The sequence below is a fragment of the Ciconia boyciana genome, chromosome 1 (genome assembly GCF_034638445.1).
Source record: "Ciconia boyciana chromosome 1, ASM3463844v1, whole genome shotgun sequence".
In the NCBI taxonomy this organism is placed as follows: domain Eukaryota; kingdom Metazoa; phylum Chordata; class Aves; order Ciconiiformes; family Ciconiidae; genus Ciconia; species Ciconia boyciana.
Genome location: NC_132934.1, coordinates 82,061,072 through 82,087,000, shown reverse-complemented (window position 1 = coordinate 82,087,000; position 25,929 = coordinate 82,061,072). Strand labels below are relative to the sequence as shown.

The 25,929-nt window shown below is 38.4% G+C and overlaps 1 protein-coding gene across 26 annotated transcripts in view; it reads right to left on the bottom strand.

Annotated features, from left to right (window-relative positions):
• The window catches only part of CCDC91 (coiled-coil domain containing 91), a 259,524-nt gene that overhangs the window by 189,338 nt on the left and 44,257 nt on the right, over nt 1–25,929 (bottom strand). For 4 of the 26 annotated variants that reach the window (XM_072877210.1, XM_072877156.1, XM_072877313.1 and 1 more), the window contains exons 5-7: nt 20,509–20,764; nt 20,229–20,274; nt 19,006–19,188 (exon numbers count right to left, since the gene is read on the bottom strand). The exons of 17 other annotated variants lie outside the window; for them this stretch is intronic. The gene's annotated coding sequence lies outside the window, so the exon portion shown is untranslated. The remainder of the gene's footprint in view (nt 1–19,005; nt 19,189–20,228; nt 20,275–20,508; nt 20,765–25,929) is intronic. 5 more of the 26 variants (XM_072877166.1, XM_072877219.1, XM_072877184.1 and 2 more) reach the window with 3 other exon arrangements.

The following is a 25,929-nucleotide window of genomic DNA, read 5'->3' as shown; positions in this document are numbered from 1 at the left end:
AACCTGGTGATTAATTGGGTATTGTGGGTGCTCAATGTTTTTAATTTAGGCTTTTGGAGATCAGTAAGCCCTGCCGCGCTATGGTAAATAATCTTTCTTCCTCACAAAATAGTAAGTATTCCTAGCTTTTGAGCCTATATACTGCTTAATTATGGTTTCAATTGAGAATTAAAACAGAAGAAATGTTGGACTCTGCAGTTGGGAGCATTAGCCATTGCATTTAGACCAATTTTCAATACAATTGAACTGAATAACTCTCCTTACTTGATTTTTTAAATGATTTTTAAGTGAATGTAGTGTTATTCATCTGTTTTGAAATGCTGTATGTTGTTAAATGGCAACATTTCAGTGGGCTTGATTTATGAACTCAGTTTCTTTCCAATGGCAGAGGTCTATGAACAGCTGATTCTCAGCAACAGGAAGGTCTTTTGGAGAAAGCTGAGGGCAGAGAACAGAAAGCGATGTCAAAGGTACTCAACACTTTCCTCTCCTCCAGGGGACCAGCCAACTCATCCTAGAAATTGCGCAGCAGAGTGAGAAAGTGTACTGATTCACTGTACATCCTGGGCAGTCTTGGCCAGAGCAGGTTCTGTGGGACCCCACCTCTTTCTTTATTCATGGTAACGTTTCATTCGCTTTTGGTTGCCTGTCCACATTAAGCAGATGTTTTTATTAAGCTCTCCAAGGTGACACACAGGTCATTTTCTTGGGTGGTTACTGTTAATTCAAAATCCAACAATGTGTATTAGTAATATCCTTCCAACACACCTTATTTTGAATTTTCCATCATGAACTTCCTCTGCCATTGTGCTGCCTAATTGCCTAGATTTGTCTTGATTAACTTAAATAACTGCTCAGTTAAATAATTGTTACTTGTTAAAAAAATAGTTCCATGGCAGATCTTGCCACCATGCTGATTAAGCCCTTTTCCAGAACATTAATGAATATAGTGAAGTTCTGTTAGTCTTACAGTGTTCTGCTGCTAACCACTGCCATATTGGAAACTGACCATTTTGTTCTGTTCTGTTTTCTTTTAGTCATTTTGTGATCAAAACACAACTACACCTCCCACCTTACAACGTCTTAGTTTCCTTACTAGCCTCTTGTGAGGTATACTGTCAAAAGTGCTTTAAAAATCCAAATAAATTATGTCAGCGAAACAACTCTTGTTCCTCGTCCAGCTGAATTCTCTCAAATGTTCTCTGAAAACTCTCAAAATGTACTAATCTAATTCAGAAAAAGTCAGGAATGCTAGTAAATTGTGGTTGATTTATTTGTTTTTAGTAGTTGGCAATGACTGTATTGATGCTGTGTCTGGCCCCAGGCCATTTATATTCATGTCAGAAAAATTAGGAGCGTTAACTGTTGCTCTGGGATTCCACTGAACCCCAAACAGTTTCTGGTACCAAAGGGAGGCAAAAAGCCCTTATTGTGCACCTGGTCTGTCTGGGAACTGTGTGTTCAAACGTTCTGGGCAGTAGTAGCAATGGAGGTGCTGGGCTGGAGGTCAAAGAGCACTTTTAGAAGCTGGATGAGGTCAAAACTCTGTGTGAAGCAAGTCCCATCACATCGCACAGTGTCTGCCTTCCTGCTGCCAGAAAGCTTTAATTGATTCCATGGAAATCCTCTCACAGCTGACCTAACCTCTTTGCTGCCAGTTTTATATGTCTGGGGGACAGGAAATGTTCTTGGCAGGGAGAAGACAGAGAACATGCTGAAGGTAATAGAGAGAAAGCACAATCACAAAGGGCTGAAATTATTTTATTGGAGTTTGTAAATTGACTGGGGGGGAGGGGAAGTAACCTGATTCTGCAAAAGATAGATAAGGATGATGGTATGATCTTTATTGCTAAGAGATATAGTAATCTTTATGGAGAATGTCTCTTACTGTCTACAGGATTAAGTTCCATTCAGCCTTTCAGCTTCCAGTATTGAATTGACATTGCACATCTCACCTCAAGAATGTGGCCTGGAATACCAGCATCATATCAAAGTGATCTGAAGAAACAGTCACAGTTCTTTCTTTTAAAATTTCATTGTTACTCATCAGCGTGCACATTTGCTCAATAAACTTTCCTAGCTGCACCAAATACATATATTCTAAGCAAACCTCAAAAGGGAATAACTTAATGTCATGGAAATAATTACCAGCAAACCATGTTATGCTTCCTGCCAGTTCACAAGAAACCTTTTTTCCAAAATGTGAATGTTATATTGCTGCTTAATAGAGTCTAAACTTCAAAAGAAATGGTGAAAATCTCTCTTTTATCTTGGCAGAGAAGAACAGCAGCACTGCCATACTCCTGAGCTACAATCTAGAAATGCTTTAAACTGAAGCGTATGATCCAAACACTGTTTAAAACTGTAAGGTGAAAATTGGCTAGACTGGGAACTTCTTTTCATATACCTGTAGTTTTGGTGAGATCAGGAAACACCTGCTCTCACATTTCATATGTTTGCAGTTCATATTAAGTAAATTTCCCTGCAGATGGAAAATTATCTTTTATTTAATGTAAATTTGGATGATACACTAGCCAAGTTTCATCTCCTTTGGTTTCATCTATCACATCACTGGATGGCTCATGGAAGCAGTTTAAAAAGCGTGGGTTAAAGCCTGGCCTCTCTTATGCTAAGGGGAGTTACACCATCAATTTCTTTTGAAATAGTGTTTATCAGGGAATCAGACTTTGAGTGATTTTTCTGCAATTATGTCAAACAGGAGCAATGCCACTGAAGTTCTTAACATAATGCCAAAGCAAAGTGAATTAAAACCACTGCAAAGCACAGCTGTTGAATCAGTGGCATTTCTTTTTTTGACTAAGGCATCTGTAGCTTTGTCAATAAGAAGCAGGATAAATTAGCGTTTGTTGAAATATTTGTTGCCCTATGTTACACACTGCTGGCACAGAAACTGAAGAGCCACTAGTTCTTACAGCTAGGCAGTTTAAAACCAGCTTGGGAACATCTGTGTCATGCTGCAAGCAATGGCTACGATGGATTGTCAAATATCCTTTATCTCTTTTATTCTTGTTTTAACATAGACTTATTTCATAAAATGCATGGCCCACAGATGGCACCTGAAAGTACAGTATCTGTTCCAAAAGAAATTCCAGGCTCATTTTTTTTCCTCATCTTCTTCCAAGAGAAAAGTACACATACTTTCTGTGTGTTATGGCCTTATGTAGGACACCACCCACAACCTCACCCTTTTTTCCTCTTCCATGGATAATCTTTTCACAGGGTGGAGAGGGGATGGGATGGGATGGGAAAAAAAGAGTTGCTTTCATGTTTTCTAGCAATGATTTTGTCTACAACTATTTCCTTCTTGACTTCTTACTCACTGTTTATGAAATTTCCCTGTACTTTAACAATAGTATTGTTGCCACAGCTGCACTGATTATATTTCCCTAACTTCTCTCATTTTGAGGCTTGGATTCAGTGTGGTTTGTTTTCATACATGGTAACTTGGAACAGCCTATAATAACATTACAGAAAGCCTTGATAATATAATTGTAATGTGCACACACACTACTTTCTCTGCTTTTTTGTCTCCATGATCAAATACCTAATTTGTTGGGGTTTTTTTAATACTCTGTCTACAACAAAAAGTAAAGTGCTGATTCCAGATAGGAACATTACAAAATGTAGACCTTTAATAAGCATATTAATAATGGGTCAGTGAATTTTTTAAGTATTTCATTGCACAGCCATGTATCTCCACATGTTTTTTTTAATCATCAGCTATATCCATTCTCCTCTTTAAAATAAAACAAAAATACCAAGAAAACCATTCAAAATGTGTAACATATTTTTTTTTAGTTTTATTTTAGGTTATCAAAAATCCTGTGCCCTTCTCAGCTGATACTCAAAATTAAGATTTGGTTCTTATTTATGCTAAAACATGTATGAGCATTTTTGCAAGGCAAAGGATCCTGGCAGTGCAAGGTTCTGCTGAAGTTCACCCTTTGAACTTCAAGGCAAGTCCTCCTTTCCTGGAACACCACTCAATATTCTTGGTGTCCTTAAATAAGAAGGATGTATATTAAATAGGTCAGTTTAAAAAGTCCTTCATTTGCTGGATTATCACCTGGAGACATATCGGTGTATGTGATGAACAGCTACTGCAATCAGCAGTTCCCCAGCATAAAAATACGGGTTATGGGACATTCATTTAGACGTATTAGGTAATGCAACAGGACTATCTCACATTTAGATTGCATCAGATACCTGTGCAAGTCTTAACACACTGTATACTTTCCATTGTTTCCAGCACTGATTAGTGCTGACAAAAGATGGCTCACTGACAGTCAGGGACACAAAAATTTCCTTAACCTGCAAAACCCAGACAGGATGAAATGTGGAAGTCAGGACATCACCCTCCTGTCATGCTTTGCTGCACAGATGCTCTCAGAGAGTTTTAAGGTGTTGGGGCAGAGCATGACTGATAGCGCACATGTTCTGTGTTGCCCTGCTGCAAGCCAGCCGCTGAGAGAGGCACTCTGTGACAAAAATCTTGAGCAAGCTGGGCAGGCCCCTTGTTGACTACAAGCAAGACAGAAGAAAATACCTTCTAGTGTTTTCCTCCATTCAAAAGTTCTCTCTACAAAGACCTGTACCCCAGTGTCACATAGAAAAGTAAAAGGAATTGGACACTAATGGTATTCCATTGTTACCACTGAATTAACCAGTCTCAAACAAATAACTTAAAAGCAAAGCAGACTGTTTTTTTAAATTATTATTCCATTAATTATTCCATTCCTCATGTTCTACCTAATCCATCCCAATTACAGTATTTTTCCTAGCATGTGGGTTATAAATAAGGTAGTTATTAAATCCAGAGTCAATGAACAGCCTTGGCTGTTAGTTTGGCACTGTTTGCTTTTATAGATGTTCCCTATATGACGACTTCTAATGAATTAGAATTGCAGCATTCACGGTTTCTTTTTCTGGTATCACTGCATATATTTAACTGATAAGAAGCAGGACGCAGCATGCTCAGATTCCTAATACATTAAAGAAGAAAGTGAATTTATAATCCAGAAGGCGAGTTTTTTTGCAGCTCCCTAGTAATTGCTTTTTGGCAAATTATGTTTGAAAGGAGAGCCAAAAACCCTTTAGAACCAAGCCTGGGAACCAGATTATATATTTCCAGGTTAATCAATGCTCTCATCATCAAATGCTCTCATGCACTGTCTAGCAGATGCAAAAAACCCCTAACAATTAAAAAGCAGGATTGTCTGCACAGGCCACAATAGACTTTTTTCTCAAATAAGTAGATGGTTAAAAAAAATAAGTGTCTGATGTTGAAAGAAAGTGTTTGCACCAAACAAATTAGAGAGGTCATCAGTCAAGACTGTTTAATACTAGTCAAAATAGCACCCTTGCAATAAACTGGCAAATTGAACATCAGTTTAACTTATCTTTTGTTGTAAGCATACAAGTTATATATGCCTACGGGAGTCTGTTGTAACTTGCATATACTTAAATCTGTTTCAGATGACGTTTTCATTTTATTTTATGAACAGTTTTCTATTTCTCTTCACAGATTAGCTTGCTCCTTACCTTATTGAACATGTTTGTAAGCTACCAGGTGCATGTCTGAAAAAACAGCTATGCTGATGACTGCAAGCTAAGACCAAATGATAAACCTCTTGCAAAATTGGTGCCATTTTAAGGCATACCTTATACAAAGTTTATCCATTTTTATTGATGTCAAAAGCTTTCTTTTAATATGGCATAAAAATTTACAACTGTCCTTTGAATGCACTACTATTTTTACTCCAGTGGAAAAAATCCCAAGAGCCACATGTATGTTACACTTGTAATTTGAGTATCAACCAATTGTCATGAGGTTTGAGCATAGCCTCAATTCTCCTATGAGCTCTGAGCAATTCATTTCCATATTTCTCTTGTTGATCCCTATTTTTGCAAGCGTCCGCGCTTTCTGGTTTCATCTAATGTTAGAAGCAGAAATACTGAAACATCTCAGAGGAAATCATACAGATGTGTCTGGAAATACTACTATAATTTTTTTTTCCCCTAAAATTTTGAAACTCCATGCCCAAGAAATTTGAGAAATGAGTACTTGCTTAAGTACTTTCCTGAACCTAAACTACCAAACTGTTTGATACTGACCAATTGGAATAATGTAAGAGTAGTAGAGTCTTATAGACTCTAGTAGAGAACATCTCTAGTAGAGAACATCTCCAGTAGAGATGTTCTTGCAGAGGTTAATATTTAGGTCAAGGGGCAGGAGGATCTCATTCCTGTTTCTTCCTCTTCTGATGTGCTGAAGAGAAAGCCATTGACCTCTCTAGGCTATGTTCTATAACCCTGATGTTGAGAAGTCAGGAGAACTATTGCAAAATAAGGTACTGCTCAGTGTGAATTAAAGGGCATCAGGAAGTTTCTCTTTACCACTACATTTTTAAAGACATTCCAGCTCTTTGATTCAGTGGAAGTTAGGTATCTTGGTCCCTTTTGTACTCCCCAGCATGTATCTCTTGAATTTTTGGGTAATTACACCACTTAAAAGAAAACACTGATATCTTAGACTTTGGGGCTGTAAATATTTCTGCATGTGCTCAGCTTTAAGTACATGAATTGATTCATTTATGTTACCTGATCCCAGATCTAGCAACTCAGAGGTTTATGCAAAGATATAAATATTTGCAGGTCAGGAGTCTTATTTTCCCAACATCAAATAATATTTAAGGGTTCGGGGTGTGGGGGGGGAGAAGTTATGGATTCATTTGCAGCCTTCTTAAAGCGTGATGCGATCCTCACACACAGAAGCAATATCATTTGGTGTAGCTCTTACAAACAGGGTTCAAATTTTAATTCAAACATTCTACATAAAAAGGTAACAACTCCTGCTATTTCGTGCTTCTGCTTAGTGTTAAGCAATTTATATCTGTAACAGGTCACTTGATGAGGAATACCCTGCTTGCTGGTCAGCCTAAAAGGAATATTCTCCATATTTGTCTCTTCTGATAATTGAATGTATTAAAATAGTTACCACATGATAACAGGATTGGCAGTTTTAGAATGAAAATGGCTACTACAGGGCAAGGAAGAAATGTCTTTTTTAATCCATATTCGTGCTGAGTCAGTCTAATCTATGGCACAAGATGGTTCGTATGCTCATATAAATGACTTGGCTAGGGAAATATCCTCCCCCTCACATTAAGAATGTCTATCAACAAGAAAAAAAAAGGTTACCTAATATGTCATTTGAAGATAAAGTCAAGATGTTCCAAGTATATTGGTTTTTTCCACTGAAAATGGATTCTGAGTTACTAGATCATTATCTCTTCCTATGTTGTTTTGGCACTCTATCCAATATTAAATGTACATGTTTTTTCTCCAGAAAATACATTAATAAATTTTAGATCTCTTTTCTTTATAGCTGTAAAAATTGCACAACAGTTTGGCTTTGCAAAACAGTGAACTAGTGCTTTGCATCTTTTAGTGCTTTACCTCTGTACCTGAAGATATCCTTAAGGAAAAACAATTGTGCAGTCTACGTTCCTGCAATTACTGTATATTATATTTAATTGGAAAGAAGCAATCTAGTGCTTATTTAAAATAGACAAAACACACTTTGACAGATTATTTTGAAGCACAGACATGGAGAGGTTGTAATTTTTTTTGCAAATTGTAAAGACAGAGAATGGTATTTTCATTAAAAGAAAGGTTTAGATTTCCCAGGAGGACTGTGAAATGTGGAAATTGCTAGTAAAGACTTTAGCCTTAAGAAATAATCACAATGAGTAGCTTATGCCTTTTGCTTTGCAAAACATGGGGAAGCAGGTGATGTTCACACAACCTAGCAAAGAGGAATTAAAATAGAACATCCCTCTATGAGAGACAATAGTTGCATTTTAGAGAAGTTTGTGCAGAGAAAAGAAGATCTGAACTGACTTCATTGTATGCTTTTGGGAGGATACTAGAGCTGCTGCTGGCAGCCTATGGGAAGCTTGACAGTCACCTTAATCAACGTTCCTCTGTATTTCACTATTCAGGCATCCGGGCTTCGTCAGGAGAATGTTATGACTCCTTTGCTCCATTGTTACTGTTTACCTTTGCCAGACTTTCCTCTATCAAACTATCTGTCTTCTATTTTACACCGAAGGAAGACAAAAGCCAGGGATGAGTCTAGTCACTAGAAATCTATCTTATTAATCTTTAGCTTGTTTGAACAGGAATCTGCTTTCCAATAATGTTACCACTGGTTCTGTTTTTTTCATGTCACTTATCTCGCCTGTAGTGAAGAATATACTAGAATTTAGACACACCACAGAGGTAGGTCTCTCAGAGCCGTTTGCGATACACTAAGTCACAAGATAATCTTGAGTGATTACTTTAGAGCACGCTTCTCTTTGGAGAAAAGCATTATTCGTCTGTGCTGTCATTATCAAGTTAAGGACTGTAGATCTCACTGGTATTTTGATAGCTATATTTTTTCCTTCTTTGTCCAAAACAACGTGGTTAAAAGTTCCACCTTTCTCCCATCTTTCCTTCACTGATGATAAAATAGCACTGGGGGATCTAGGGTGGTTGGGCAGGGTAGTAATTATATTTTCATATGCCATCAATAAACATTAGCTCTTTTTCTGGAAAAAGATGGTGAAAATTGGAGATGTTAGGAAAACTTAAATATTTTTGTAGTACTGAAAGTCTCCTCAGACATACCCCCCACTGGATCTAAAAAACATACGGAGAGAGGGCATTACTCAGCCCAAACATTGCCAGACTGTCTGCTGCCTTGCAGAGGGCTAGCTCACCATCAATAAGTGAGGGCTTAGCTTTCTTCTGAAGTCATCAGTTGCCATTACACATGGACATGAATGTAAATTAGTAAATGGGCTTAACTATTTTTTTTCCTACCTGAAGAAATATATATTAAGAATAATAAGTCTCTCTGAGCATCTAGCCCAAATGGGTCTGGCAAGAAACATTGAGAGACCAGAACACTTCCACATGCACATCATTTCTACTCCTTATCTGATAGAGATCTCCCCTTGGCCACATCAGGAAGATGTAAGATGAAAGAAGACACAAGACTGTATGTCCTTCACTAATTATTTGTGTTCTAGTCTTACTGGCTACCCCAATGAAAGGATGACTTGCAGAGGAGCCATGAACACAGGCCTTCTCCAGATCCTGGCTGTTTTCCAGCCACATGGCTACCTCATAGACAGCCAACGTCAGTTGGCAAATTAATGAATTTGTGCATTTGGATACGGAATATAGAGAGGGGTCCCACATGTTCTAGAGGACTTGCTTTGGACATACCTAAGGCTGTGATTTCAGGTGGGAAATACTGAATAGGGGATTTTAGTTTGAGGAAGGAGATTGTTCTTAATAAGCAATGCAAGAAATGCAGTGCAGTGATTTCAGGGGGGTTTATTTTTAACTCTAGGTCTAGTTCAGATATGTTTATAATAGTGATGGAGTAGGATGATATCTGGGTAAGAGACTCATCTTTGTTTCCACATCTCCTGGCATGGATCAGGTTTTCAAGAGTTCCTGTTCCAGCACTGTCAACACTGGCCTCATCTTCAAGATTTTTTTAGTCCTTGTTTTCCATTCATGATGATCATGGAATATACTACTCGCTCTATCTCAGCTCTGTGGGAGAAAGAGTGAAATCAGAACAATAAAGGCTGAAAGGATGTAGTAACAGAGAGGTAATGCTAGGATAGAGTGAGGAGAAAAAGTAGAGCAAATGTTGGATGCAAGAAACCTTCACAGTAGAGTGGGAAGGTCTGTGGAATCACAAGAAAGGACTTAAAAAATAAACAAGTTTGGAATATTCAAAGACATAACAAATTATATTCTGATAATTAGCCTAAGGAAAACAAGCCCAAATGGGAAAAAAAAACAACACCACCAAAACCACCACCCCCTCCCCCCCTCCCCAAAGGCAAGGACCAATAACACAGTAAGAGTAGGTTATTTATCACTGTCATGCCATGTAAGTCACGCTGCATACCTTAATTTGCATTTAATATTTAAGAAATAGTGCTAGTTTCTAACCCACAACAATTTCCTCCTTTGATTGGAGGGGGTGGGTGTTGTATGGCCACTCATTACCTAAGATCTGAATACTTTCTGAACAGAATCAAAAGCAATAGTGAAATTCAATGATTTTCTGACATTTGCTTAAAGTCCTAAGGTAACCTAAAACACTTTTTTGGGTACAAATTTGACTTTTCCCACACAACTTCTAAATTTAAGTGAGGAGAATCAACATCCCTTATAAGACCTTACCTCCTGTTTTGGCTGCAGATATTATTATTATTCATTAGTTAGTCTATTACAGCAGCTCTCTGATGGCCCTTTCCATGAGATACTTCATGCCCACAGAGCCCTTGTCCTAAAAAGCTTCCAGTCATTGGATATTTGGACTAACCCCCAGTAACAAGGAAATAAAACCACCACTTAGAACACTGATGAAATTCAGGGTGGGAGCACTGGTTTAGAGTCATTATCAGATTTTGCCCCTAAGCCTACACACATATCCACAGTTACATTTAAATACTTTTAAATGAGATAAACTTCTATAAAATAAAATCAGACAGAAGCTTTTTTCAAATGGAGTTAGGAACTATTCAATACTGAAATGTCTAGCATGCCTGTATCTTGACAAGTCTTCTTTCTTGATCGGTGTACAAAAAAAGAGCTTTCATGTTACTCAGAGCATTTTAAACAAGAGGGCATCAGAAAATAATAGTAGACTTGCTCGCATCAGGGCAGAATATATAAACCACAGTATATCTGTGAGAAAATTGGCTTCCTGTCTGCTGGCTTTTGTGTGTCTAATTAAGTACAGATTTTTTGGCTATTAAAACATTTTTCCAGAGCTACCAAAAAATAAAACCTAAACGAGTCAAATAAAGCCATGAATGGATAAATACTGTGGTACTCTTTCGCAGTAAACCTGGAAACCTCCACATGCAGGTAAGCCCAGCTCTTCTAACATGGCTATTTTTCAGCCATGCTGTTTCTAACAAGCTCTTACTTAGCTGTCCCGGAAAGATCATCTCTAAACAAGTGTTGTTTTCACTTTCATGTGCTAAAGAAAATCACTGTAATTCACCTTTTCATCTTGTAACTGGCTCCATTTAAAAAGAAAAGTTTGTACCAAGCAGACGATCATGCAAGTGTCTCCCAATCCACCTAGCTGCTAAAAAGGACAGAAGGGATAGAAAAGGGCAGAGAGAATGAATGGAGCAGAGAATTGGGATCCACAGTACTGAAAATTGAGGTTCTGCCCCCACTTCATGAATTCCTAGCCAGGGCTCCATAACAGCAACTACGCTCAAGTTTGCTCTCTTTAATTGACTGACATCACATGGTAGGCTGTACTCTATGACTCCAACAAAGAGCTATGAAGGGGTGCAATGTTGCCTGGTAGATCCACACAAGTTCCGGTGCACTTTTGACAGTGGGACTTTCACTGCACACCGCATTCCCACAGCACTTCTGCACATAAGAAGTTCCCTGCAGCACTTCTGCACAAGTAAGGAGGATCACATAACTTACAGCAGAATTTTCTGCAAGTCTGTTCCTCCTTGGAGCTTTGCCTATGGCCCTCTAGGCACATCTGACTTACGCATGAAGTTGGGGGGTATATGCAGAGATTTTCAGTGAAGAGGAAATGGCAGTGTTTCCTCATGGAGATGTGGGAAATAGTGGGGTTTCCAAGAGGACATGCTATATACTAATAGCTGACATAAATCGAAGGAAACAATTTACACACATTTTAATGGTACTATAAAACTTGGGAACTCTGCTCCCAATCCTGATCACCATCTACTGGCAACTTATCTATTCCATTTGTATAGACGTAGGGTACTCATGCAACACACAGAGACTCCCTTTTCTGGCTAACAAGTAACGACCTTCATTCCCTTCAAAATGTTTGAAATGCCTTTTGTACTGTTTTCCTTGCCCTCTCACCATGCAACAAGGACACCCTAAGGTAAGAAAACCTCCATGAATAGGTATCCAGAAGCTGATGACCACCATTGGCTGATGGGAGTATTTCTTATGGAAGGAAATGAAGCAGCAAACTGGCTCACAAAACATCTGAACTGACCAGTACCTGTTCCAGAAACTCACACAGAACCCAAAGCAAAAAGGCTTAAAATATTGGAAATGGCAGCAGAAAGCCCAGTCTTGGGAGATTCTCACTGAAGTTTCTGAAAGGAAGAGGCTTACCGATGAGGTTGGACTTGGTTTTGCAGAGGGATGTGTGAAGTGAAACATACAGAACCTCAGAGAGGAGACAGATTTCTTTAACCCAAATGATATAATGACTATTTTGAGAGTTTATGTGAACTGGCAGGTCAGGGAGACACTTAGTGCTTATATTAAGAAGTCAAAGAATGCTGTCATAAAGAAGGAAATGATAGCAAGGTCCTTTTCTTGCTAGTTAACCACCTTGCAATGTTCTGGGACATCCTTGCAGACCTTGCTACAGCAGCATAGGGCTTTATCCTGTTATACAGTTTCACAAGGGTCAGTTACTACTGTTGCTCCTTAATGAAATGTAATAACAAGTAGCTGCTTCTTAACTCTTCCATTTCCAAACCAATTTTTTTCAGAATACAATGTGCTTTAGAATGAGGTAATTTGTCACTTTTACAAGACTTTCACACTGGCTAGAGAACAAGTTCTTAGATGAAAGTTTGCCTTACTTGCTCTATTGATGGACTGAGAACTTCATCATGTCTCTAACTCTCAGCTTTTACAAATGGGGAAACTGTAAATAAATACCTTATCCTGAAATTTGGAATTTATCTATTCTGCATCCAGAGGACATCAACAGGAGAGTAGTCATAACAGTCAAGCTACTAATTTCATTTTCAGATAGGAGTAAGTTGAGAAGCTGGATACAAAAACATGGGATTTTGAATATGTGTGGTTAGTGCAAGAGCAAAATAAGATGAAAGATTCATCTTATTAATCTTAATAAATGCAGGGAAAGCCACAAGTAGTATTCTCATATTCTTTTACTTTTGAGCCACAGGACTAAAGAGTATTTTTAATGCAGAGGAACTAAATCATGCTTGTCCAATGTATTTTCCATCAGCTTGAAGTTATATATCACTGTACACATTTACATGTATTGAATCTTTCTGCAATATCTTTATGGCTGATAGCCAGTGGGATTAATGGAATGTGTGAAATACCAGAGAAACTGTGTAGGTTGAATCCGTAAAACAAAAGCTAGAAAGCAGGGTGGTCCTCTGAGTTCAGTTTGCACTTAATCTACTGAGTCATTTGGTGACCTTGGACAAGCAATCTGACCTTCTGGCATTTTGGTGAGGCCAGTTGTAAAGCAGTGTAAAACCAAATGTGGAAGATTAATTGCTGCAAAAAGAACTGAGTCATTTTGGTAGGATAGTACCCCCTAAGCACCCCCTCTGCTCATCAGAAAAATCCTAGATAAGGCAATACGCTAATATGTGTTTGCTTGTGTCTGTAGTGATCAAACTTGGAAGAATAGTTATTCTTTGAAGGTATTTGCCAAGCCTTACTGAGCTACTTCCTCTCTCTGCAGTGTTTCTTTTGTAGACTTCTCCATTGCCGGATTGAGTTATAGGCTCAATGAAAAAAAAAAAGATATATATCTGCCACCAGTCCTTTCGATGATTCCAATTTTTCTAAGCTTGGGAATCAGAAAAGCTATTTCAGAGGAAGCTAATCACTAGGTTCTGAGCCTATTCCGAAAGCAAAATTTTGAGGTTTGAAGGGTCCCTCTGGTTTTACTTTTTTTTGTTTTTGTTTTTTAATGTCTGTGAGGTGAGCCCAATGTCAGACTGAGGATTGCATCAGGAAAATGGAAAGATGAAGAGAAGAGAGAAAGAATGGCCTCAGCCCTAAAATAGCACTGTAAAGGGCGTTTCACTTGGAACTTTCTTTCAGCTGACATCAGTCAGGGTAAGAAAAAGATTTTAGTTCAAAAGTGTAAAGCTAAAACAGAGCGTTTAAGGCCGGATGTAACACTCAGATCTATTTGGTGTCTTGAAAAAAAAATTAGGTTCCACCTGGACCAGAAGTTTAATGTTTTTTTCAACTTCAGAAACATTTGGGTTGCTTTGATGTCTTTGACCCTGGATAAGACAAAGGCAGCACAAAACTCAAGACACACTCAGAAAAATAAAAGGAACTGAAGTGCAACAGCAGGTACTGGATTCTTTTATTCCTGGTAAGTTGGAAATTGCAGGAAAAGCCAGTTTAGAACAGTAGGTTTTTAAGCCAGACTTCTGATAATCTCTGATGTCCAAAGCGAATGCCACTGGGAATTTTCTAGCAAAGCCAACAACACTGAAATTTTTTAGTATAGTGTATAGGAAAGACACCATTCCTTTTTTGTCCAAAAGCTCCAGTTTCATCAATGGAGCTCCTTCAGCCATGGCTTGTAAAACAAAGTAGGTTTTTTTCACTAGGCAAGACAACATAGCAAGCCTAGGAGCCACGTAACTATGGCTGTGCTCTTCAGTAGGTGCTATTCAGGTTTGCCTGCATCAATACTTGCAATGATGCATCTTAGTTCTACCCCATGCTCAGAAAATTCAGTGAAACTACCCTGTTACCAAGACCAAGTAATCCCCTTCTTCCACCAAATTGTCTGTTATGGATCCAGACTGTAGTGCATAAAATGGACAGCAAGCAACTTGCACATGAAATTTCACCTAAACTTCAAAAGTGAACATCCTTCCTCCAAATGCAAAAATGGGTGGGGAAAACAATGCCAGCATCAAGTACATAATGGGAAGAATATAAGTAGGATCTTGGGCCAAGTGATGAGACCACTCAGTGATGAGGAATAGGAGGATTTGTTACTTATTCATTCCAGTTGTTTGTGTTTCTCATACGCTTTTATGCAATTAGAGATGTTTTTCAACCCTAAATAATTCTCCATAGCCTAACCCCAGCAGTAAAGGGATGCTGAAACAAGTGTTCTCAAAACAATATCAGACATATACCACAGTTCCTTATTACAAAAATTAATGCTATCTCCAAGAGATTGGCTTCTTTAATTAAGATGACTTGTGTGGATGAAGTGGTCGACTGGCAAGTGAACAGATTGATGATCTGCTAATCACTTTCCCCAATTCATAATTCTAACCACTATGCAACTTAAACTGTGTTTCATCTTTGTACTAATGTTAAATGGAAAAGAAGGGGTGAGGGAAAAGGAAAAACAAGTTTTTTCATCAGGCAGGTTTGTACATGCTTAGCCAGCTCTTCTGTTCTGGTTTTAAGGCAGAAGAAAAAAAACACTGAAACATAAAGCAGTGTGGATTGTATGGAAAATTTGACTCAGGTCAAGTGCCTGGCCAACACCACAAAATGGACTGGAGACAAATCTGATAATTAGAAAAAGCAGTGAATAACAAAATATTTTTGACTCATGCCATATCAGGCAGACTCCGAAAATTCTCAGAGGCAACAAAACAGGATTTCATTCCCCACAGCTTACTACATTTTTATGCTAGAGCAATGCCACTGATTTCAGAGGCATTATACTGGTGTAATACTGGAGTCGGGAATTAAGCCCAAGCTCACCTTATTCTTCCATGACAGTTCATTTTCACAGCTATTTACTCAAATTGCACAAACAACCAGGTAAACCAGGAGTGACCACACTTACGTCAATTTTGTACAACTGACATAAACAAGATTAGAAACACTCCTATTGTATTAATCTGATTTACAGTGCCTGGGGTTTGTTTTTGTTTTCTTTTTAGACCAACTGGCCAGGGTAAACACATATGCTGACTAGTCCACAGCAAGGGTGGGATGAACATCATGACCATCAGACAAGGTATACCATATAGGGGTAAGTATGTCTGATGCCTGTTTTTCATCTACTGCTGCCACTGACACTGCCAAGCCAAGCAGGTACTGGAGGCTGGAAGGCATAGTGATAAGGGCTGGAAAAGAGGAAAGATTTGCCAGAAAGTAGTCAAATAAGAGCAAGAGAAGAATAATGCCTGTGAAGGATCCAGAGCGCAAAACAAGGACAATACCAGGTAAAAGAACCCAGGAAACAGCTGGACCAAGCTGTAAAGTGGAGAGATGAGGAAAGCCTCCAGAAGAAGCCACAGCTGAGAAGAGATGAAGCAGGAGGAGGTATGAAAGGGGAAAACAAGTACCTGAACAAGAATCTGAAACGAGGTAAGAGGATGCACAACAACCTCGTCACAGCTGTTGCACAATATATTTAACTCCATTCAGAGAAGCAAGGTGACAGGAGTCATAACAAGCATAGGTGCCTTCACTATTCTTACCTGGATGCTTTAAATGGCTACAGAAGATTAAGGTCAGTCTTTAGAAAGCAGTTCTGTCTGTTACACCCTTTTTGCGCATAGCAGGATTGCTGTTTCTGCCTAAAGAGAGTCTGAGGTGTGATCAGAGACATCCAGTGTGGTCTCACATGGCTCCATTTTTTATTTGGAGGCATAGGAGGAAAGTCAGGTGAGCAGAGAGTCAGTCAGTTCGTGGTGTCCCTCTCCCCATAGTATTTGATTCTCATGGGATTTTCAACCAGATTTTCTCACTTTCCTGAATATTAATGAACAGCCAAAAGAAGATTCATGTAACAATTCTGGCTGGAAGTTTCTTGGGCTGTGACAATGTCTAATGACCACCCTCCCAAAGGTCTCTGTTGGCTTATGCCTTCCTGCCTCTCTCCTTCTGGTACTTCACTTGTAGAGCAATACATGAGTGATCCAGAGGAATGGGGAAGTGCATTGTAAGGGCAGCTTGTAACCTCTGGCTTGGAAGGAAGCTTCCCATGTGTAACTTGCAAGTAGGAAAAACTGGGACTGAGTGAGGAGCTTCACCTTTTCTAAGCCACAGTGAGCTTTCCTTGTCTTTATAATTGCATTGGGTTTACATGGCAAGGTTTTGGCAGCAGGGGAGCTGCAGGTGTGGTCTCTGTGCGAAGAGACCAGGGGCTGCCCACCACAGTACAGAGCTGAGCCCATCAGCCAAGCTGGTGGCACCTCTGGGAAAACGTATTTTTAAAAGGCCAAAATTAACTCACAGCAGTGTGAGGAGTGAGGAAAATACAATCCTGTGAATATCAAGGTCAGAGAAGAAGGAGGAGGAGGAGGTGCTCTAGGCACAGGATCAGAGATTCCCCTGCAGCCTGTGGAAGAGACCACAGTGGTGCAGATTTTCCCTGCAGCCAATGGAGAGGACCATATCGGAGCAGATATCCACACTGCATCCTGTGCAGGACGTCATACTGGTGCAGATTTATCCTGAAGGACTACAGCCTGTGGAGAGGACCCAGAGGGGAAAAGTGTGAGGAAGAAGGAACCACAGAAAGGAACTGTTATGGATTGGCCCCATAACCCCCCACTTCCCATCCCCTTGCACCACCCTGGGGGGTGAGGGGTGGGGATTGAAGGAGTGAAGTTGAGCCTGGGAAAAAAAAAGGGGGGGGAGGGAGGTGTTTTCATTTTTGCCTTTGTTTCTTGCCATCCAACTCGATTTTTATTTGCAATAAATTAAATTAATTTTCTCCAAGTCAACTCAGTTTTTCCTATTGATGATAACTGGGAAGTGCCCTCCCTGTATTTATCTTGACTCATGAGCTTTTTCATCTTATTTACTCCCCCTGTCTGTTGAGGATGGGTAGTGAGAGAGCAGCTGGATGGGCATCTGGCAGCCAGCCAAGGTCAACTCACCACAGACAAACACATTTTTATTTTGCCACGCCCTTCTTCATCTCATTTCCTTTAATGTCCTCCCTCTCTAGGAATATTGAAGCCTAATAAATAAAGTAAGGTACCTTATGATGTCACCCATGATGACTCTGCTCTAAGCAGCAGGTTAGTTGAACCAAGTAGCCCAGTATGTAAAAGCTAATGGAGATTTTGAAGAAGAGGAAATCTATCAGAAATAAAACACTATCAGAAATAAAACATAAAGCAGAAAAATGACAAACACCAAATAAAACTTTTCCCCCTTCATGATTTGTGTGCTTCAGTTGTTGGATAAAAGGGAAAGCCTTGTTTCCAAACGAACCATAACTAAACAGTTACCTGCAAAGAGCTAAGTACTTACTACTTGTGTATGCTCATTTGCATAACAAATTAAGCAGATGTAGCAATGTTCTGAACTTCCATGTGCATCATACATAGAAGAACCAATGCCAAATTTTAATAGTTTTGGCTCAGAATTAAAACAAACAAACAAACAAAACAAAACAAAACATAACAAAACAAAGAAACAGAAAAAAAATCCAAACAAAAAAACAGAAAGCTTTATATGGAATTCAGCAACAGGAAATTGGATCCTTTTGAAGCTCTACCATAGCTGCCAATGCTGAAGTCTTTCTATGACCAGTCTTCTCCTGAAAGTATCAGTAGTGCTAAGAAAGTACCCATAGGAATCACAAAATTCTCTCCTTTTAAACCCTTTGGTTGCTGGATTTCTCAATGGCACTGAAGCTGTTGTCAGAGGCCCAGTGCACTGAAGGCATTTAGAGGTTGACTCTAGTATCAACCCTGTGGCAGCTCCATTTGTCCTACATAATCTGATTTTGATCCATGACTCTTTCAAGGTTTCAGTTCAGAGCATGATATGCCTAGATCCATGTTAGGTTTCTTCTACCTGGACTAATCTGAAGTTAGTATTTCTACCAAGTTAACTAATGACTGAATGGTTACCTTTAAAAAAATCAACATTTTCCATCAGCTGCCATAAAAGGATAGCAGAAATGTATTTTTATTCCTACTTCCAATTATTCTTCGTTGGATGACAATGCTGTTGTAAGTATTTTGCTGGTGTAGGATCTCTGCTAATATTTTAGGTAACGACTACAGAATACTGAATCATAAATTGAGAGAATTAAAACCATTCAGACCTCCGTTTATGGAGATCATTCCCATTTCTCAGTGATACGATTATCTACTAACTTGCTTAAATTGCACAAAGAATTATGGCTGAAAAGCTGATTACCAGAATACATACCAGAAGGATCCTTATTCCTAGAAGGATCTCCTCAAGTGTAGTAAACATTTTCTGAAATCTTTAAATTCACTGTCCAGAAGCTGTTCTAATGCAGGCACATACTAAAATAACATTTTTTTCATGCCAGTCTGTGTTATTAGAGAGTTCACTTAGAAATGTTTAACAAGCTAGAAGAATCTGCATCTGCAAAAGAGACACAATGTTTGTTAGAATAACTTTTACAATTAAAACAATTTGAAAACTGTTTAGCAAACAACTGTTCTATTTAAATAAAATCAGTTAATTTCAAAATTAATCTGGAGTTTTTTCCTCATTTGTGCTTCTGCCCTTTTTTGAATCTCTATTAACTAATCTATAATAGATTATCAAAATAAGCAAATTTAAATTAACATTAATAAGTCGAGTGATCATGTGCTTGTATTCTCTATATTTCTGATGTAGTCATTTATATATATACACACATATTTCTATAGAAGAATTATATATACATAGTATTAAAAAATCTGACTTTCATCTGTGAGTGAAATGCAATGTCTTACACAAAATAGGGAAACTATGGAGTCATAATTTTAATCTCTCCAGTGTCTGAATCCTGGACTACATTGGTTTCTTGATGTGTAGTAGTTCCACACATCAGACATTGACAAATATTATCAATTGCATGAAATTATCAAAGCTGTTTGACTTTATTCTGATTTGGATCAGAAACTAAACATGAAAATTCTACGTGAAACAGAAACAACTACAAAAACAATTACTGGAAGAAAGTAAAGTTTGAAATCTAAAAATGCTCTCTGAATGAAAGCTGTCCAGATTTATGCAATGAACGTTACTCATATAACATCCAAAAATCACTGAAGTCACTGAAATGGTGGGAGTTTTTTCACTTATGTCACTAAAATTTGGATGACACCCATAACACTCTATTAGTATCTATAAAATGCTTTAAAAATAGATGATGTAAGGGTCAGTTATGGAGCTTTTCTTCTCATTCTTTGTGTCATAAGCAAAGAATGTATTTCTATGGCAAGAAGTGTTTTATTAACATATGTGAGGGCTAGATGGAAGCAAAGGTTTTAAAAAGCAAAGACATTGTACTATTCTGGAATCAGGGATGACAGTACAGAAAGTGATTTCTTTGTGACTAGATGGACAAGTTGTACTAAATGGTATAAATAAAGTCCAGTTCATTATGAAGAACAGTAGCAAAATTAGGTAATTACCATTTGTGATTTGGCACTATGGCACATTTCAGGATCATAGGAGCTTCTGAAAGAGGAAGCATTTTGCAAATATTACTGCACTATTCAGATTCTTGAAATATTACAGCCTTTTACATGTTAGGCTGTATATTCCCAATGCAGGAAGAGAAATTTGAATCTACAGCTACTGGTAGGTCAAAAGTAAACCATACGGTAGAAAAAGATGGCTTTTGTAGACCCCTTATCCTCAGAAATCCACAGCTTTCTGGTATGCATCTAAATGCTGAAAGGGCACTCGTACCTGCAAGAGTTTCTCTGGATCTAAAGGCGGCAAAGATGCGAGCAGAAATACTGAAGACCTTTCCTTGTCCTATCTTGGCTCCTGATTTCCTCATCTGTCAGCTTTCATCCTCAATGCAGCTGTAAATGTCAGCCAGTGAAGTACTTCATCCAGTCTGTGAGCTCCTCTTATCAGCTAATGGCTAGATACACTTCAATGCCAGCTGATGTTCTAGGGTAGATAATACTTCTTAATCCTGGTCATATGGTCACAGAAACTGAAAGGCAGTGTTTATAATAACTTCTACAGTAATTTATTTAAATAAACTAAGAAAAATAAAATCAGTAATCCTGCCCTGAATCTATATTCTACTTAAGTAAAGACAAGACTTTCCAGAAACATTATTCTTGGGGCAGTTTTATGCCATGCAGATTTTCAATGCTTTTTAGAGATCAGATTTAATCAGGTCAAGAATATTTTGGCTTTTTAAGGTATGTCTAGTATATAAAGAAGCTGCTGAATTCTGATCCGTGACTCTTCTGCTATTCTAATCTTTAATCCTTACATGGCTTTGCTAGAGCATCATAATTTTAACCAACAGATACATTAGCTGCCATTGAAGAGTCAGATACCACCCATGGATTCTCAGATGGCTCTTTCTTACATTATACAGCAAAACCATGCACAAACCGTATACATATGCCAGTCGTTACTACTGCTTTTTTCCGCCCTTTGTTTTTGCTGCTTGCTGCCATTTAGGTTATGGTTCAGTGAACTACTTAAAGTAGATGGTTCCATGCGCCCAGCTGTGGCTCGACTAATCTCAGCAGAGCTTTGTGCTGCCATGAAGACCTGTTCATCTAGATCATCTTAGAGGAGATGGAGCTGAGAAGTATGTAATCACTTTGCATGAAGATGTATCTTTTCCTAGAAGTTTGTAAAATACATAGCAAATTGACATCCTGGTTCTATGAGGGCTTCTCTGGAAGCTGCAAAACCTGAGAGTTATGGAAATGGAACCATATATCTGTCCAAATAGTTAAAATTATTGGTCATGATTTTATTTTTTTTCATACTAGGTGTTTGCAGAAAGTCAAAACAAAACACTTTTCTAAAAAAAATCACAATTGTCAATTTTCAAAAAGCTGCCAGAAGGTGGAGAGGTGGAAAAAACACTCTAAGGTCTGTGTCACCTGAGACAGGGAGATTTATGAGAGTAAGATAACAGAGTCAGGATGTTCCAAGTTCACCTTCCTCACTCCTTTAGCTACCATTCTATTTCACGAGTGCCTGGCATTGACTGAATATGTTAGAAATGTTATCTAATTACATGATGCAGAATCTTAACATTGTTTACGTTGCATTTTTTACAGATGGTAACTTGACTGGAAAGGGCAGTTATGATGATATATAAAACTAAATCTAGTAAAGTGAGAAATGAAAAGCTGAACATTTTTGATACATATTTGCACAACCTCTCTTCCTACAAGTTGTTTCCAAGTCCTGGTTAAAGCACCTATTTTTATTTCAGCTTAAGACTGGCCTTTTTTCTGTACAGAGATTGCCAAAAGTGACAAACCATAAGCTGTTTGTCAGTAATTTAGAGCATGGTGAACACAGTGCTCCATGCTGAGTTTATGGATAAGTTATGCTGACTGCTCTATTAAAGAAGTCTGTACTCAATCATTTAATCAATTGAAAAGAGAAACATTTTCAGTTTTCATGTGATCAAGCTCACAGTTATGTCAGACTGACAGCAATATTTGGCAAGCAAGTCTTCCTTCTCTTTGGAGAACTGTAAAGGAAAAATGAAGTAAGTTGAAGAGGAAGACTTTTTTCATTGTCAGTGAACAATCGAAAAACAAGGGTGAGTTCTACATCTGAGATACAAGAATGACCACAAGGGAGCTCTAGATGAAGATACTCTGCTAGCCTCAGCTAAGACTGGAAATTAATTCTTAAATAATAGATTAAAAACCTATTTCTGGCATAGAATGTAGAGAGATCACAGAAGATGCCATCCACAAAGGATGACTCTGCAATTTTTATAATGACACTGTTAGGACAGGTCTCTAGATGCGGTTTGTGACCACTTGGCACAGACGCTATCAGTAGCATTTAGACTTCAAATTTTTGTGTGTGGGTTTAAGAAAACTCTGAAAACTGGTACCGTGCAAACAGTTTCAGTTAATTTACTGATACAATACTGTAGCCTGCTAGATTGCATAAGTAAATACAGCTGTTTTACTGTAAAGCAAAAAAAAAAAGTCTGGAAAGGTCTTGGAGTAAAACACCCTGGAGCTGAAAACTTTTAATTGGTTAGCAGTAATATTTTATACGGATATTTTAAAAGTATTTTTGTTTACCTGTCTGGTTCTTCACATTACTCCAGAATATCCTTACAATTGACTTTCATTTTATGTTTCCAGTTATACTTTGAGGTCAGAGTCTGATTTATTAGCTTGTCCTAAATATAAATTGAAAACGTTTGGCAGCTGGAGCCTTTCGTCTTTATGCTTCATGATTATGGAATCAGCTTCTTGTTTATATTCGGAAATCAGAATCTGATTTGGTTTTTGAATCAAAACTGAAGAGGCATGTGTTTGATGCTGGTTTTAATTAGGTCAGATCTGTGAAGTTTACTGGGACTTTTTCTGAATGATGATGTAGAAAAACTGTTATGAAAGATCATTACCTTCTTTTAATGATTAATGCATTGTCAGACCTTTGAAAACATAGACCAATCCAGAAATCTCAAGCATTTATCTGCATAAAGCTTATTTTATGTGGGAGGAGGTAGTGAAATGAGATACAAGACCTCTAATACATAAAAATTGCATGAAATATAGCCCCTTAGTACATAGATGGAAAAGTCTCTGTAATTCTGGGTCATTCTGACACAAAATTAGCCTGCCTTTACAAATAAAACTAATATATCAAACCTTAGCAAAACCTTGCCCTAGATTCTTATCTTCTTCTACCTCCACCCCTACTGACTTCTCTCCTCAGAAGATTTCCTAGCCTCTTGTTTTTCTCCTGAACTTTCCTGTTTTTCTGTTGGTATAGAAATTGAGTATATCTGTTGGTACAGAATTGAATAGTATTGAACAGCTAGAAAGTCTTACATATTAATCTAATCTGCTCAAGTACTGACCTGCAATTTCAGCATGAAATTTTTATCTTAGAATTTAGTACACATGTCATTAGGGTTAACTTTTTTTGGTTTTAGAGAATTATTCCATCCTTACTGGTTGATGATCCTCTGTGTGGGAGACGGTGGGCTTTCAGAGGAACAGAAAAGAGAGAAAGAACAGTGGCACTCACATGACCCCAAAACTACTTCAAGCCATTGGAGAGAAACTGAGTTATAAAATAGATGTCCAAAGGCTAATTAAAAAGGATCAAGTAATGACAGTGAATAATTGCTCTTTCTGCTGTAGAAGGGAATCCCCACCCAGCTTTGCAACTGCTGCCAGGGACTTGCCTCAAGCTTTCTGTCTACTTGTAAGAGGGGAAGTGGAGAGGCTAATGACTGATTCCAATAAGGTATTTACCTCCATTTCTGCTACCCCATTTCCAGGCATTAAAGCCAAAACAAAATTTGCTTTCAGGGTAATATACTTCTCTCTAGCTCTTTCAATGCAGGGTTTTTTTTAGCCTGGAGAATAAATTCTTTAGCCCCTTTCAGAAAGCAGTCCCTCAAAAGAAAAGAGTGATTAGACCTGACAGAGAGCAATGTTAAATAGAAATGTAACATATAAAAAACAGATGATGAAAGAAACAGCTGTCACTGGGCTAGACTAAGTTAGTCCTTGCAAAACGGCCCCAGGCAGGCCTTACTGGGAGTATATGAGGGTATAAACTGAGCTCACTGAATTCTTTGAATTACCCTTTCCTTCTCCATGAGAAGTTGTAATTGCCCATTGCAATCATCATCCTATGGCAGCTGGCGGTAGCAAGGGGGAAGAGGCAGAATGGGGAAGGAGCTCCTTCAGAGGGTGCATAATGTACTTTTGCTAAGATCAAGACTTAAGCTTTTCACCCCAATGCTTTTTTCCAGCTGAAGAGAATAAGACTCCTTCTTCCCAGGCTCTCATTTAGGTTTGGTGTAACTCAAAGACTGAAGTTTGTGTTTTCAAAATAATATTCAAAGTGTGTGCTGTAGACTGCGAAATAAAATGTGACTTTTGAACACTAATGTCCTCTCCTTATGCAGAAGACAACTGCTACATATGCAACAGAAGTCTAGCCACAACTGACAACAGGGAAGAAGAAAAAAGAAATCTCTTACATTCTACTACAAATTTCCAAGACATCCATTCACCCACCGGAAGTGTGTTTATTTTCACCCTCCTGTCTCAACAAGACCTACAGGAAAAAGCTGAATGAGACCGTAGGAATGCTGAAAGCGTTTACTCATGGAAGAACGTTGTCAGTAACAATTCACAAAGAGAAAAAAAAGAAAAGAGCCCATGGGAAATGCTCTAGACTGAACCGTGTTTTGTTTTTGCTAAGCTCTACTTGCAGCTAGACCCAGCTGATAAGGTCAGAGAACTTTCCTCCTAAGAAGCTATGATAGACGGGTGTTTATGAAAGATTTTTGGGTGCAACGTGCACACCCTGTTTCTTAATAGCTTAGCGCTGCCAGTCACTCAAGTACAGCAAAGAGGTCAGCGAAAGGGCAACAATGTCATTTCAGAAAAGTCTACTGAGCTTTGGCTTCCTTGCTATCATTTTGTGACGTAAGCTTTTGGGAAGGAAAGAGGCAGCTTTCACCAGCAGCTTACTTGTAGCAATGGCAGCTCTTTCCCTTGCAGTCATATGGTGATGCTCCTTATAACACTGACATATGCAAACAATGTTGAAACCATGGAAGTTAATATGTATATATTGTTTATATAAGAGAGTGTGTGTGTATAAATATATATGTAATACTTATATAAGTAAATATATATAAAACTACTGACACTGAACTTTTGGACTGGAGCAAGCTGTGGCAAAAACCAGAGATCCAAAAAGCAAGAGGCAGGTCTTTGATTTGGCTTCTTGAGGAAGAAGACAACAGAGTACTTAATCCCTTTGCCCCTGCTTGCCCTGAGCTCACTGCAGTCAGAAGGGTGTGCAGACTCAGGCATGTTATGATTCATTCTGTATGTGTCATCTGGTAGAACTTAGCTGTAAATGCAGCAGTCCAAATTACCACAAAGTTTATAACATGGCCCAAAGTGCTTATCTATACTGTTCTTGCTCCCTTCTTTTCCCCCTTATGGCACATTATAGAAGTTCTCAGGAGTCTGAGGAAGACAGATTATCATTAAGCCTACTGGAAGCAGGTAAGCAACTTAAGGTACAGGTATTATCCCACTCATGAGTACCTGACAAAGGCTCATTTTTTTTCCCATCAAGGACAACTAAGTTATAAAACCAGATCAAAGATTTCTC